The sequence below is a fragment of the Grus americana genome, chromosome 2 (assembly GCF_028858705.1).
Source record: "Grus americana isolate bGruAme1 chromosome 2, bGruAme1.mat, whole genome shotgun sequence".
NCBI classification, from domain to species: Eukaryota; Metazoa; Chordata; class Aves; order Gruiformes; family Gruidae; genus Grus; species Grus americana.
Genome location: NC_072853.1, coordinates 129,685,971 through 129,700,723, shown reverse-complemented (window position 1 = coordinate 129,700,723; position 14,753 = coordinate 129,685,971). Strand labels below are relative to the sequence as shown.

Here is a 14,753-nt window from a genome sequence, read left to right as displayed (position 1 = left end):
CTTTTAAAACTATGTATTTTAAAATGTGTGCCTATCTTTAAATGCTAAGGACTGCCACCATGCAGAGGAGTGAAAACACAGTGTCAAAGGGACAAATCACGTTTTAAGGCAGTCTGATATGATAGCGAATTCAGACGAGATAACAAGAACCAGTGAAAGACAGATGCATTCAAATGTATTCAAACAGTAATTGCATGCCTTATTTTTAAATAGTGGAAAAGATGAATCACTGAAACAAGTCATCCAGAGAAGTAAACGGTAGATTCTCAGTATCTTGATACACTTTAAAAAAAAAAAAAAAAAAAAAAAAAAAAAAAAAAAGACTTAGCCAACCAGAAGTTCAGAAAAAAAAGCATTGAGACATAAAATGATGCTGTAATACATTTAAGGTGAAATGTTCATGTATTAAGATAGATTTGATCCCCCCTCTAATGCACCACTATGTGATGCAGTACTAAATGTAAGTCAACTTAAGCAAGCACACGAACTTTTCACATACACACAACTTAAAGATCAGTAGTTTGGTACTAATGTTCTTTAATAAACCTAAAATAATGATTTGCCAGCCCATTAACAGAACAAAAAGCCCCTCAAATTAAATAGTACAGAAGGGAAATGTTGGGTTTTTTTAAATAGAACACAGGGTACCATGACCATCTCTTTTCTGCTGCATTCAGTTTAACATCGGTGACACGTGAGTCTTCCTATTATTTTCAAAGTATTTCCAACCAGACTTAAGGTTATGTTATGATTCAGAGCTTTTGGGAAATCTATATCTAACCATTAACAGAGGCAAAATACCCACTTGTATTCTGTCTGGTAATTCATCAACTGTTATCCAAAATACGCTAAATGTTGAACGTTCATCTCCAAGGTCTGGATGCAGTTTGACTAACTGCTCCAGCTCAAGTCTCAGAGTAGAAACACGGTCAACCATTTCTCCTCAAAGACTGTCACACACAGATTCCCATAAGAGTCATTGTGCTTTTTTCTATTCAGTATCAATAAAAAGAATATGATTATCAGATTACAATGTTATCCAATACAACAGGGACCTCAAACTCTGTACCATTTTCAAGTCTTTTTTTTTTTTAAAGCATTTGATCACAGAAGCTGTGACATAAGGAAAAAAATGGACATTTGGATAGCTGATAAAAACATTCTTAAGTAAAACACAGACCACAGTAGCAAACTTCCTACAAACTGGAAATGGTAGCAGCTATGCCCCTTCTTTTGGGGGTCAAAAATAAAGAGTTTAAGCCTCACTAACATAACAACCAAACACAGGCAAACAACTCCTCCTACCTATCACATTTAACAGCCCTCTTCCTCTGAGAGCACAACTCATCCAAAGATCTGTGTTTTTACAGGCTACAGACTGAACTGCTTTGGGCACTCTCCCGGGCTAGAAGCACACAAAACCTATAGCTTATTTACTACAGAGCAGTGTAGAGTCTAAGTCAAACAGTTTAGATAACGTAGCACATTTGCACTCTGCAGATATCACTGGCTCCTGATCCAAAAATGCTCTTACACGTGCTAATCAGCAAAGCCTCAAATGGACTAGGAACTGATTATCTTAGAAACTGTCTATCCTCCACAATTCTCAGCAACAGCTGTTGTCAATTACTGCAGCATACCTAGCAGTTTAAGATAAAACTCCTAAGGATGGAGCACAAAGTAAACTTTCTAAGACTTTGTCAACAGAATTCCTTTCAGGGCAAAGCGTACATAGCCCTTCCCCAGTGAAAAATGAAGTTATAATAGCAACAACCACCCAGAGACAGCAAATATGATCATTAGCGTAAATCATAGGCAAGCAGAGAATGTATAACATATTTCCACCAAATCATGTTTTTCTTGTACATTAATACAAGGTATCAAAGTCCAAAAAATGCAAGTGCAAACAAAAGAGAAAAGAACAACGTTTGAGTAAAGCCAACACTGTAATGCAAAGGAGAAAAAATGGGAAAGGAATTTTTTCACTTACATTTCTCAAAGGTAAGTGTCACTCTCACAGGTGGCGCAGTATTTTAAGAAAAGTTCTGATTTCTGTGTGACGAGTGAGTTTTGCTAATATTGCAGCAGAAACTGGAAACTTTGTAAAAAATCAAGTTTGTGGCTTTCCTCAGATTTCTGAGAAGGTGAAATGAACTGAAACATCAGTTTAACTAATCATTAAACAAAACTACCAGTATAAGCCTTATTTAGTTGCCTTTCCATTCACAAGGCTGAAGAACAGACTCTTGTCTTCATCCTACTAACAAAAGGATGCCATGAATATCTTTTGAAATGTTCTGTTTTCATAGAAGTTTACCATATCTGTAGTATCTAAATTATGAAGCCATCACAAAATCTAAAGGGGAAAAAAATGCACCTTCTTCCCAGAATGCACTTATACGTAAAAATGGTAATTGCTCATGCTCTCATACTTTGTCATGAACTGAAGTTCACTGTGTAGGTTCACAGTTCATACAAGGGTAAGCTCCTCTTGTTGGCTCAGCAGCAGTGTTACACATTTCAAGTAAGAAAATATACAAACCCTTTAAAAACTCAGTAATTTCTTTGGAGTAGGCTGTGTCCAATTCTGTGTTTACCTGACAGTCTGAATGTATTACAACAAAACCTTAAGTGTAATATCTCCAGTAACTGCTACTATTATATATATATTCATACAACTTTTAGGATAGCAACATTTAGGCCATACTGGGCCACGTGTCAGCAAAAAAAAAGAAGATTGACAAGTGGTAATTCACAATTGTGTTAACTCAAACAATTATTACATTTACCAAAAAAAAAAAGGACTGGTTTCAAAAACAGAAATCATTATCATCCACAAACAATGTATTTTTCTTATTGCCCAGTTTTAGATCCTATGGTATTTTAACCTGTAAGCTGCAAATGTAACAGCAGATGATGATTCAGAGAGAGGTGGAATCTAGGGAGAATTTAATTTAATGTTTCATGATCCTCAAATTCTTAAAAATATTTTCAATAATCAGCCCACGCTTATTTGGAATACATTTTGGAAGCTTTAGTTTTCACAGAGGTATTATCAGTGTGTGTGGCAAGTAAAAGAACTGATAAATAACAACTTTAATGAAGTTTTGTTGGTCTGAAAATAAAAACTTCTCTTATGTGGTGCTTTTTAACCAAGTTTCAGAGTACTTTGTAAGGGAAAGGCAAGCAGGATTACTGAGAGTAAAGTAGTGCCTGGATGCTGTAGAGCCAAGTCGCAGAACTACAAGAGTATTCTTGTCTCCCAAGTTCCATCCCAGTACATTTTGGAACATGATTGTTTCACATACATACCACTTTCATGCGTATAAAACACTAAAGCAATGTTATGCCAATATGATGGAACAACTATTTTTTAAAAGCAGACCATAAAGCCTCCAGGATGCGTAATACCATAGAATGTGTAGCTAAACTAAACTACTGATGGGTACAGTACAGCAATCTAGAGAGTATAAAACTCTCAAACAGCTAAAATGTGCTAACTGCAGTCCTTGCCTGAAATCCAGACCTATACAGCACTTGAACTACTGTATCCTAAAGAAAAACAAGTGTGACATGAAACGTCTACCACTGATGGCAATAAACTGACAGCTAGCACAGACTGAGTCAGATAGGTGAGAACAGGGAAGAAGAGAGGCTCTGGGGCAGGAAAAGTGGAGGGAAACCAAGCTTCTTCTAAAAACTCTTTTTCAAGGCCTGGAGGGAAAAAAAAAAACCCAAAAACAAACAAACAAAAAATCACGAAGACCTTCACTTCCCTCTTCAGCCACCAGAATCACCAATAACAATTAAAAAAAATCCAGAAGGGGCAACCTCGTGACAAATCTGCCTTCTCCTCCCTCCCTGCTTTCACCTCCCAGAAACGAGTCTGTGGCTCCAGAGATCCCTGCCGGGGAGCACCTGCCCTCAGCACGCCCCGGGCCGAGCACCGGACCGCCGCCCGCTCCGGCGGGCAGCCCCGCGGGAAGGAGCGTGAGGAGGCCGAGGAGCGGCGGCGGCGGCAGCCCGGTGCGCGCAGGCCTCACCGCCCCGGCCGGCCCCGCTGCTGCCCACTGACGGCCGGGGGCGGCGGGACCGAACGCCGCCGCCGAGGAAAGGCCTCGGCGGGGGCCGGGGCGGGCGGGCGGCGCACTTTGACTGCAGGGCGGCCGGCGGGGAGGGGGGCAAGCGGGTTAAGGGGAGCAGATGCTCTGGGGCTGGTTTTACCTGCTGCTGCTGCTGCCTGCAGTGGCATGAAGAGCTGGCTCAGCCTCTCTCTCCCCCTCCCTCCCCGCCTCCCTTCCTCCCTCCCTCCCTGCGCGGCACACAGACCCCCGCGCCGGCCGGGCACCCTGCGAGGGACGCGGGGCAGGGGGAGGCAGTGGGGGAGGCCCGGGGAAGGGAAGGGGAAGGGCTCCCTGCCCGCACGCGGGGACGCGCGATAGCACCGCCCCCTCCACCACCACCACACCCCCCCGCTCCCTCCGCGCAGGCGCCGACCGGGCCGCGAGGCCGCGGCCTCCCACACAGCCCTTGCCGTCGCGCGTGCTCCCTGCGCCCGCCGCCGCTGTTGGGCGGGAGCGGGGCTGTGGGGTGCCCGGTGGAGACGGGCAGTCGCGGCCCGCTCGGGCCGGCGAGGAGGAGGAGGGGGAAGGGGAAAAGGAAAGGGAAGGGCGGGGATGGGGCTTTCCTCGTCCCGGGCTGTGGCGTAGCTCGGCCGCTGCCTGCTCCTCGGGAGCTCCGGCAAAAGGGCGCTGGGGTTTTTTGTAATCGGGAGGGTTTCCGTTTGTTCGGGGCCTTTTATCCTCAGAGGAAACCCGAGGCGCTTTTATTTACATAAGGCGTGTGCAGAGTGTAGTTACTAGTCACGCAAGGCAGGGGTAAGGAGCAAAGCAGCTTAAAATGAGGTAATTTAACGTGAATCTAGTACGTTGCTCCCTGGAAGCGACTGGCTGGGTTCAGACCGCTTGGGAAACTTCTTCGTGGGGGGAGGAAATTGGTGGTGTAAAAATGAACCGTGTTTGCTGGGCCCAGGCGGAGCGGGCCCTTCCCGGCTGGAGCCCTGGGAGGGCTGGATGTGCGTGCCTGCGTCCCTTGGCTTCCTTCTGAAGAAATGGAGTAAACCCTCTAAGCATGTTTTTTTACAAACTGGTAGCAGCTCACCTAAAACAAAACACTTGAATTTGCAAGGCAGACTTCGGTTGCTGGCATGCATTTGAGATCAGCTTAATCAAAAAGATTGGCTTGCTTAAGTTTGAGAAATCTGGTAAATCATCCGTTTGCTGGGTGTTGGCCCTTTCTTCATTACAAATCCTTAAGGAATGTGAACTATTGTTGAGGACCACCAAGTATTGGGAGAATTCATTTTACTTGCAAGAAAAACCGAAATGCGTACATTTATGCAACTGTTTGAAGCACTATGTGTACTAGGTTGCTCTTTGTGACAATTGTATAATTTCTAATTATGTCTGATAATGCACTAGGTATCCAAGCTTTTCTTTGGAGACTCCAGTACAAGACAGGACAAACTAGAGACATAGTCTGTCATCCATACTAGCTGAAGCAGAATTATTATTTGAACCCAAGTCTTGGAAAAATGAGCCTAAAACTGGCACTGTTTAGATTAGACTATCAGGTGATGCTTTAGGGCAACATAGGAAGAAAGATGATCAATCTGAGATAAACCTAGAAATCTGAAACAGGAATAAAACTTAGCAAGTTTAGTAATAATTATGTGATGAACATATTGTGTCTAATCTCTGAAGACATTTCTTATAATTCTCCTGATTCCCAGAGAGGAACTTTTTTGCTTTGCAGGCCATTTCAGGGCAAGATAATCAACCCATATATGTGGGTTTGCCAAAGATACTTAGAGAGGAAGTCTTAACTCCATGCCAGTCTACAGATGTTTTTGATTCCCAGATGTTTGATTAAGAAAAGAGAGACCAGAGTAGGTTCCGGCCTGCTGATGATAGTGTTTTACAGCAATGCATTTAAATTTCTTGCAACAACAGAATGTTTAAAGTAGAAAGAGGCATTCAAAATTAAATGTTAGTAGATTTAAAAGAAAAAACCACAGGGAAAAAAACCCAACAAACCAGGCATGAGAATTTCCTTGCATGTCCATATATCCGTTAATTTCAATCAGATCGTTTCATTTTCTGTTTGAAATCATGATTTTCTGTTTGTCTCTCCTTCCATTTATTTTGTGTTAGAGCAGATATTGATATTAAAAAAAGCCAAGCAGTCAAGCATAGAATTCTTGTCTAGTAATACCACGTTTTGAATACTTTGAACAGTTCAGTTATGAAATGATAATTTTGTTCAGTACAGGGCACAGCATTTGATTTAGAAATCATACAGCCATCTACAGTCAGTCTGCATATATCACAGTGACCTGTCCACTATAATGGAAATGCGTATTTTCTGCTTTTGGAATACAGTGCGTTTTAGATAAGAACACATGGAAAAGTGGCAGGTGTTTGGGAGATGACATGGCAATGTAGAGAATTACAGCACATTCTATGTTGAAGATGTAGGTGTATAGGCAGGATTCACTAGGTACAAATTTTACCGAATGTATCAAAACCTTTTTTCTATAAACCTGTAGATTTGTGCTACTGTTAAAAAAAAAAAGTATGCACCTGCCTTTGGCACATACTCCCACTGGGTACTCAAATCAGGGAATTGTGAGTTGTCTAAATAACTACAGAAGTAATTATATGAGCATAGGATATCTAATTGTGTGTGCATTTAGGGGATGTCTTAAAAGATTTGGCCCTCCCAGTATTCTCCATATGAAAATTTTGCCATGGAAAATAAAAGCAAGAACAAAAGCCAGCAGAAAAAACAACAGCAGAATCTGCCAAAAGTAGTTTATTCTTGTTTCATTGGCAATCAATTGTTAGGCTCATCGTTAACACTTAAAATGCCAATTTAAGCATGAATGGAGGTTCCACCCCAAAATTAAAACATTGTAAGGGGATGAATCCCTTTTATCTACACAACAATAAATGTAAAAATAAATTCCAAATATTATTATTTTCTGTATTTACAAGATTAGGAGGGGTTAAGAACAAACTGCTTAGACTTTTTCAGTTTGTGCTCAAAATATGTCTTACTGCAGAGTCACAAGTAAAGGTGTGTAAGCTTTGTATAGGTGAAGAAAATAATGTTTCTAGTTACATATTCCTAATTTCTTAGATGTTGACTGAAATAATCTTAGGGTTAGACATATTTTTAAAAATTTACTTGGCTGCGCATTGGAATTGTGAAAAATCTTGGTTTATATTTAGTTACATTATTAGTTACATTATTCATTTAAATGGTTTAGTCTGTAATCTAGCTAAGTTTTCTACAAATTCTTAACATCTCAAATGTAAGTGGTATCTGTAGCAGAAAATGCATAACGTTGCTTGCGCATCTGTGATGGTAGAAGCCAATATAAGAGTAAGAAAAGTGGAAAATACTGACTTTCTGTATTCATTCCTTCCAGGTCTCACCTGGTAAATTATCTAGAAATACATTCTAGTTTCCAGTCCTTGGCGGGGGCATGTTCAATTTGGTTATCAACTATAGAGTAAAGCTGTTACATGCATATGAACTAGTTAGCAGGATTTAATACATCTCTAAAGAGTATAGTATAGATTTGCCAGTTTAATAAAATATAAAGTAAAAAATCTTGACTTTTTGGCTTAGTGAGCTCATGCATGCAAACAATATAAACATTTCCACAGATTTTTAATATATATTTATGTGAATCAATACACGTGCATATACATATCTGATTGTGTGCATACACAAATAAATAAATATACATACATTAGTTGTATTTTAAATTACAACAGTATCTTGTTTGGATTTTATATTTGATCCATAACCCAGGAAATTTTGCAACATCAGAAATCTGAAATCTCAGGAAAGTTTTAATGACTGCAGCTTCTCCCGTGAGTCAAAAGAATTTCTGGTTCTGTATCAGCTGTATTCCCACAGAGAAACTAAGAAATACTTGTAGACTACTTCTAGCATTTCTAGACCCTATAATGAGATGCATTCTATACGAACCCATTAAGAACAAATTTATATTTATTTTAAACTTGAGAAATTTTCTTCCAGTAGAATCTGCTTGACACCATTGTCAGCTAGCAGTTTCCATTGTAAATATTCACTTACTCTCAAGTTCTGGTTTGGTACATTTTTTTAAAATATTTACCAATCATAAGAAAAAACTAATTACAAGTTTTGTTCTGTCCTTATCAGTTTCCATGTAAGCCTTCTTGTGGAAAAAAGTAAAAAACAAAAAAAAATGTTTTGCTTCTGAATTACGATATGGCTTGGCCTTAGACCTTCACAGTTTAACTGATGTGGGTCTTAAATAATTCTAAAATTCTTGGGTTTAGTGGAGTTTAGGTAAGCTGTCAGTGAACCTGTATGTCAAGTGATAGGATTCAGTGTAATTCTGTTACTATTTACACTTCCCAAATACCTAACCAAAATACAGTGTCTTCTTCCAGTAGAAAGCCAAACATCTCATGCTTTCTTAGTAAAATACATAGCTTGGCAGTTATGTTCAAAATTATGAGATTCATCACATAAGTGTCACAAAGGGACGCTGCTTAATGCGTTCTGGGAATTTTTAAAAGGAATCAAGCAGAGGAGCGAGCAAGAGGAGTAGAGACCGATGAACTACTGATGGAAAGAATAAAAAGACTCATGTACTCCAGACTAGCTATTTCCTGTAGGTGAGACTTCCTCTGAAAGGTGTAAAGAAACCAGCTTTCTGATCTTGAAACACACGGTGCATCAGCAGTTATATCAGCATAATCTGATGTACCACGTGGTTGTTAGATCAGTACCCAGAAAGATGGAGAAGCTGGTTAGAGTGGAGCAAAGAATGCAGAAGGGCAAAAAGAAAATAAACGGGATATCAGGAAAAGTTCCTGCTAAGAGTATCCAAAAATACACCGTGACTCACTGTGAGTGTGAGTGTCCAGGGCAGCATTTTTGCATGTGGCACCTTTGCTCCCAACTCAGGCAAGACCATCCATTGACACTTAAGTTCCATTCCTTTCAGTAGAGCTTAAGTGCTTTCCTGAATCGAGGCTAATTAAGTGCATCACATACAAATACTCGTGTGCATAAATTGTTTACTGGATTGGGGCTTTAGGGCTTGTCTAAACAGAGACACTCAGGAAAATTAATCCAAATTAACTAAAGGTATGAATTTAAAGTGGATTAGTTAAACCACATTAAACCCCAGTCCACACTGGGGTTTAATGTGGTTTAACTAATCCACTTTAAATTCACTGTTTTAATTACTTTGGATTAACTTTCCTGAGTGTCCCTGTTTAAGCAAACCCTTAGTGTATTGAATAAAGTCCCCAAATGAGTCAAAATTAAAATAGACCCCAAACTAAATAAATAGCAATTCCGCATTGGCAAGGGATGAAATCTTTATTTTTTACAATTCCAGTGGCTGTGTCCCACCAATGTGCTGAGGAACAGCAGCAATGACATCAAATTGCAGTCAGTGAACATGACAATGGAACTAAGCCGTGAAACTCCAAGCTGCGTGGGAAAGGCTGGTCTGAGAAAAGAATTAGAATAAAAAACGAATTTTCGAATCAGTCTTGTGTACTTCGGCAATATTAAACTGCAATTTAAAAATAAAGATCAGATTTATTTCCACTTAAGCTGGCAAGACCAGTGAAGGTACTGTGGTTGCCAATACAGTCTGTGATGGCTAGCAAGGAAGCCAAAACTGGCAAGAGAAGTAAGATAAGCCTTATTTATGTAAATAAGAAACCATTTGTATTTAATAATAAGCTATTACTTCTGATTAGCCATTTAAATACGATATATAAATAAAGCACTCAAGAAGCAGTTGATATTATTTTGATAAATGAACATTTGTGTTCTTTAGAAAGCTACAGTCTCGTTCCCAGGATAGCATTTGCTTAGAGTTCCACTGGAAGTGGTGGGACTTCATTAGGCTTCAAGTTGGGGGCCAGTACAGCAGCCAGACTCCTCAGGTGGGTTAAAGATGTAACGAGAGAAAAACGTGGGATTGCAAGCTATTGAAGTTAACTGCAGATTGATATTTTTTTTTTTAAGTAAATAAATAAATAAATAAATAAATACCATTGATAACTACTCAATTTGGCATGAAATATCAGACGTTCATGGCCAGACACCCAGCTGGTGTAAGTGGGCAGATGGTCCTATCTTTACTTAGAAATGATAAGTTTGGGGAAAATTTTGTTTGATTTTTTTCTTTCTTTTTTTTAGTTTCAGCAAAATCTGTTCCTCTGCTGAAAGTGACAATTCTTTAAATAAAAATATTGTTGCAAAAGGTTAGTCTTTTTGTATTTAAGTTGTGCAATTCAATTTTAATATTTAAAACTTGAAACTTGCTATGAGGCTAATACTGTTTTTAGTTACACTGCTGAAAGTGCCTGCATCTTGACTGCTTTCCAGCCCCGCTTGGATATACATGCATGAGGCTAATGTCATAGCCGTACTTCTATAGAATAAAAAAGTGCCTTTACCCCTTGTAGTAATATCTGTGTAGTGCTTGGTAACCAGTGGTCCTCACTGAAAGGGCAATTTTTAAGAATTCTCTCCGTTGTCCATTTATTTAAAAATATTGCAAAGCAGTTTAAAAGTGACAGGGGAGATGCGGTTCTGGTAGGCTTCCCCCTGTTGCCCCCGCTCCCCGCAGAGCAGCGCAGCCTTCCTCCGCGGCGTGACAGGTCTCTCTGGCCACTGACACTTGAGAAAGGGAAGGGACTAAAGCTAGTGAAGTGAAGAAAGAAGCAAAGCAAGAAGATGAGGAAGGAAGGCAACCGCACTGAAGGCAGGACGGGTGGGAGAGAGTCAGGGTAGAGCGCCTGGCCCGTCTCCAAAACTGAGAACAGAAGAGTAGCAAATTTAAAGTTTGAGTAACTTTACCTCAGACAGCTTTTTTTAATCTTGTTCTGCTGTCCAGCTGCTTCAGTAATTTTTCTTGCTCTGCAGTTCGCTTTTTTCCTCAGTCCCTTTCCACATAGAATGTTATGCTATTTTTTTCTAAAAATAACCCCAAATCTTAAAGCTGTTGTTCTTAAACACTAATGTGCTGTGCCAATAATTATTTTATACTGTCCTTTCACTAGCCTAGAACATAGTTACGAATGTTCCCAGCTGTTCAGTTCTTGGTGGAGAAGATTCCTTCAGCTTGCATTGATCAGAATAACTGACTGTGCACGCTGTTGCTAGTGTGCAAGTAGAGTATAGGTGGAAGTTAGGAGCAAGGGTACAGAAAAAAAAAAAAGACAGTAATCATCTTCACTTTGATTTTTATATTTCCAGAATTTATTTAATAAAATAATATCCCAATGTACAGGTGAAAAAACACACATTGGCTTTCGCTTATGCTGAAAATGGCTGTTCCCCTGGTAAGCAGAAAACGGTAGTTCTGATCCATGCCCTATTTTGGAGAACTCTAATTCAGTGCCTGAAGGCATTTGAGGGCGAGAGCACCTCTTTCATTACACTGACTCCCACTTGTTTTTTACAACAATTAAGTGTAAGCCCTACAGCAGCACAACTGTTAAGATTTTTATGGCTCTTAAAAGGGACACTGGCAATTTGAAATGAGTGAAATATCCTACATTGAGTAGTGCCAGTTGTTTCTGGCACTCTTTTTTCCATCTTGCAGCTTTAAAAATTTGTTTTAAATTTTCTTTTTTCCTGATACGGTGTTTGTGTGGGCCAGGCAACAGTCAAGTAATTGCTCGGTGGCTCTGCAAAATGTACACAGGATCCTCTGTGCTTAAGCACAATCTTTTCTTCTCTGGTGATCTGATGTAGCAGCATGCCTCTTCACCAGAGGGGTGTCCTAGAAAAAGAAGGAACTCCCTCTCTAAGGTGTTTTCAAAATAATATTACTTTTTATTGCCACAATTTTCATTCAAGGATTTCACAAAAGCTTTAAATGTGTCAACGAATATTCAGATTAGCCCTAAAAATATTTGTCAGTCATAGAGCAAAGTGTGGGATGGATGAATTTAGAAGTTCACAACCACAAAGTCAATCAAAAACAAAGAACGCTTCTGCTGAATTTATCATATCCGTTAACCTCATTATGATAGTGATTGTCTGGGGTGCATTTTAGTGTAATAACTGGTGAGAGATTGGGAAGGGATGAAGCAACTGTTTCCACTAGAACACTTTATGCAGTGCTGCCAGGGAAAGATCATCTTATTTCTGTTTTCTCTGTAATTCTTCTTTACCCTTTGAGTGAACCGAGGCAACTGGCCCTATTCCTCTGCAGATGATAAACTTTTGTAGCGTTTGAGCAGGCCAGCAGAAGACCGTGGAAAAAATTCACTTTGCCACTGTGAAGACAACTAAAGACAACTACCATTATTTGTCTCTATACTTCTGCTGGTTTTGAACAGCCTTTCATTTTTACTGTTGATATTAGGTGGGGGTATAAGTGATATGTTGGTAAGTTCGTGTAGGAGTGAAACTACAGGGTAAATCTAAGGGCATTTATCCATACGTAGCAGGGCAGGACACAAACAAGGAATAAACTGGAAAATATCAACTGATTAGACTTTTTTTTGACTTGGCTCTGAATTGTAACAATTTCCAAGTAGTATAAATGGCTGCCTACGACAAGGGAGCTGGAGCTGGGGACAAGGGAATTGCAATAGATGTTGTATGCTTTGACTTTAGCAAAGCCTTTGGTACAGACTCCTATAATCTTTTTACCACCAACACTTATTCATATTTTTTTCAGCACTTGTGAGACTGTATCTGGAGTAGTGTGTCTAGTTTTGGGCTCCCTAGTGCAGGAAGAACATTGACGTATTGGAGGCAGTCCAGTGGAGGCCACCATGCTGGTCAGGGAGCTGGAGAACATGATGGACAAGGAGGGGCTGAGAGAGCTGGGCCTGTTCAGCCTTAAAAAGAGGAGATCTTATTGCTATCTATAACAACCTGATCAGAGGATACGGAGAAGACAGACACAAACTCTACTTGGAGATGCACAACAATAGTAAGGGAGGCAACAGACACAAGCTGGAGTGTGGGAAATTCCAATTAGATTTTTTTTTTTCTTTTATATTGGTCAGATATTGGAAGAGATTCCTCAAAGAGGATCTCCATTCTTTGAGGTATTCAAGACTGAGCTGGACATGGCCATGAGCAACTTGATCTAATTAGACCTGTTTGAGTCGGTGGCTGGACAAGTCAGGCCCCAGAGGTCCCTTCCAACTTAAGTTATTCTGTGATTCTATGAAACTGAACATCTCTCTTCTTTGGACGTTTATAATGTGTTCTACAAGTGGTAGAAAAGTTTGTCTGGGCATCTTGTAGAAGGTGTTGAAGAAATTAAAAATCTCTCTAAACGTTAATACATGCAGAAATTACATTCCAAACTTCCTTCAGTCTCTTACAAAGGGTCGGACTGTCCACCATTGAATTTGATAACTGAATTTAAAAGCCAGATTCTTTTCCCAAATCTAAACTATATAGAGCTGATGAAGAAGATCTAGAATTCTAAATACAATTAAGTTGTCGTTGCTTCCTTTTCTTTACTCTTTACAAAATGAGTGTCTGAAGACTTGCAAACATCTGCAGTGAAGAACAGAAAAGGAAAGGCAGATGGTTTCTGTTAATCTTCAAAATTTAGGAAAGTGAATGATCTTCTATGAGTTTGTAGGGAACCTCTGTAATTTCAGAGGCAGGAACACTGATCTCTAACACCATCTCTGCACAAGAAGAGTGCTGAAACTTTAGCAATGGTATATTTTATCTCAAGAGTTCATTAAGCTAGGATTTTGATCAGTATTTATGAGGACAAACCCAAACCTGTCCTCTGATTTTCTAGTCTCAGCAGGGACTGGGAAAGGGAAAGTGGCTTTCCACTACCATTGTGTTCTCTAAAATCTGAAGTCAGCTAAGGCATCTAAAGGATACACCTTCTCTTTCAAACAATTAGTTTTCTCTTTCCATTAACCCTTTTCTTCCCTCCTTCTAACTAAAATCCTAGTGTGGTGTAGATTCCATCTTCCTTGGAGAGCTTTGGTGTGACAGAATTCTTTCACAAAGAAATTTTTGCATGTATAGTCCTTGTAAAAACCACATTCTTTTCTCAGCTTTTAGGTAGCTAGTCTCTTGATTCATGTAACGTTGTCAGTCACTTGCCCCTCATCACAAAATCTTCCAAATTGTACAGAACATAAATTTGTACTGTAAAAAGATGCCCAAGCAAATGCAACAGATCCCTTGAGCACACACACATTCTTTTATTTACCAAAAAAATCTTTCTAATATATTTAATTTGTTATAAAAGCACAGAGAACACTAGCCTATTTTTTGCTTTGCTGTTCCTTTTGGAAACACGCTAATTCATTGAACCCATTTTAAATGAAAATATTCGTGAGATCACAGGAAGTCAAACTGTTAAACATTTTTAAAATATCTCTCAGTAGGAAAGGTCTTACTGTGTTCTTTGTTAAATACTGACTTCAAACCATGATTTCTGCATTGAGTTTTATTAGCAGTCAGTAAGCAAATTTGAAGGGCCCGATCCTGCATTGCTGACACCATGCTGGATGAGGCAGAAATAAAACAGCACACTGGAAATTAGATAAAGGCCAAGTCTGCAACTGTTATTGAAATCCAATAACTCAAACTGCAGTCTTACCAGCAGTTAATAGTCCCGGTGGTGCTAAATAATCATAAAGCTTGAGGGTATCTACTGTTGT

The 14,753-nt window shown here is 39.6% G+C and overlaps 1 protein-coding gene across 6 annotated transcripts in view; it reads right to left on the bottom strand.

Moving 5' to 3' along the window:
- TBC1D5 (TBC1 domain family member 5) overlaps window positions 1–4,458 on the bottom strand; it is a 322,168-nt gene extending 317,710 nt beyond the window's left edge. For 2 of the 6 annotated variants that reach the window (XM_054815647.1, XM_054815648.1), the window contains exon 1: window positions 4,225–4,347. The gene's annotated coding sequence lies outside the window, so the exon portion shown is untranslated. Of the gene's footprint in view, window positions 1–4,224 lie in introns of all 6 variants that reach the window. The other 4 variants (XM_054815649.1, XM_054815645.1, XM_054815643.1 and 1 more) reach the window with 4 other exon arrangements.
- Window positions 4,459–14,753: the final 10,295 nt, after the last annotated feature.